The sequence below is a fragment of the Belonocnema kinseyi genome, chromosome 7, assembly GCF_010883055.1.
Source record: "Belonocnema kinseyi isolate 2016_QV_RU_SX_M_011 chromosome 7, B_treatae_v1, whole genome shotgun sequence".
NCBI lineage: Eukaryota > Metazoa > Arthropoda > Insecta > Hymenoptera > Cynipidae > Belonocnema > Belonocnema kinseyi.
This window is the reverse complement of record NC_046663.1, coordinates 51,961,696-51,963,061: the sequence shown is the minus strand read 5'-3', so window position 1 is coordinate 51,963,061 and position 1,366 is coordinate 51,961,696. Positions and strand designations below refer to the sequence as shown.

Genomic DNA, 1,366 nt, shown 5'->3' with positions numbered 1-1,366 from the left:
AAATTATTTTAATGATAATATCTGGAGTTACTGTTGTGCATTTGTTTTGGTAACATTGACTTGACCTTCACGTCGTTCGCTGCAGCGCGTACGTAGCCGGCCCGGCACGTTTTTGGGCAGCGTCAAGATTACCGCTTGGATTTTAAAACATTCATAATTTTTGATCTATTAATCCAATTGATCTAAAACTTTCCAGAAAACTTCTTTGAACCTCAATGAACAACTTTCTCACTGAAAGCTTTCCGTAGCTTAAAATTCGTTCGCTAAACGAGGCGCTTGAAAGTTAAAATTCATGATTTTTGCATTGCCTCAAAAAAAATTAATAACTTTTTTGTTTATTACAATATTCTCGTTTTTCTTTCTTAGATAGTTTCAGAAGACTTAAACACGTATTTTGTATTGGGGAAATCGGGAAATGATGAAAATCGGCTAAATTAGCGCGAGTTGAAGTAAAAAAAGATTGGAATTTTTCATTTTCAAAAAATCCACTTTTTACCAATTATCTCAAAAACTACAAAACCTATAAATTTTTAGATTTGAAATCTTTAATATTGATTAATTAGAAAATAGCGTTTAAAATAGAAGTGGTTTTAAAAATCGGCTTTTGGTAGAAATTGAACATCAAATTTTCAATTTTTTACAATAATAAAAACTTGTTACCAAGATGTAGGGATGCTAAATTATTATCTAATTATTATTCTGTTCCGAAAAAATCAACATTTAGTGTGACGTTATCGCACTGTTATTTTTCGATAACTGAAAAAATGAATTAAAATAGAAGACACACAATTACTTGCGATTCAAAAAGTATGTTTGGAAAAGTAATTTTTTAAACAAATATATTTGTTTAAACAATTAAAAAGTGGTCAATTTATTCTTTCTATACACTATACAGCCAGAAGCATAATTGTGTGTGTTCTATTTTATTTCATTTTTTTAGTTATCGAAAAAAAACTGCTTGAGCAAATAAAGATTTTTTAAGAAAATAGAAATTTATTAAACATTAAAAGAATTGTATCAAAATTATGTAATTTTTCAACAAAATGTAGCGTGGGATACTAATTTAAAAATATATTTGATATCTCTGGCTCAATTTTAAGCAATTTTGAAAGTAGACAATAAATAATTATTTAAATAATTACATATTGTTTTTAGACAAATTTACTACCCCAAATAATGACAAAGAATTACATTCCAAACAGAGGATATGATTCTTTTTTTACATTTTTGAAAAGTTATTAGTATGGTTTTATTTCGTAGACACTCTGTTTAAACTATACTGAAGGATATTTTTATTTTAGAAATTGAAAGTACATTATTTAGCCTTTGGGCTCTTTCCTTTTTTTTGTCAACTTTCTCAAATCCA

At 27.2% G+C, this 1,366-nt stretch overlaps 1 protein-coding gene across 7 annotated transcripts in view; it reads left to right on the top strand.

Annotated features, from left to right (window-relative positions):
• Positions 1–1,366, top strand: part of LOC117175872 (acetyl-CoA carboxylase) — a 109,487-nt gene that overhangs the window by 39,691 nt on the left and 68,430 nt on the right. The window lies entirely within an intron of this gene.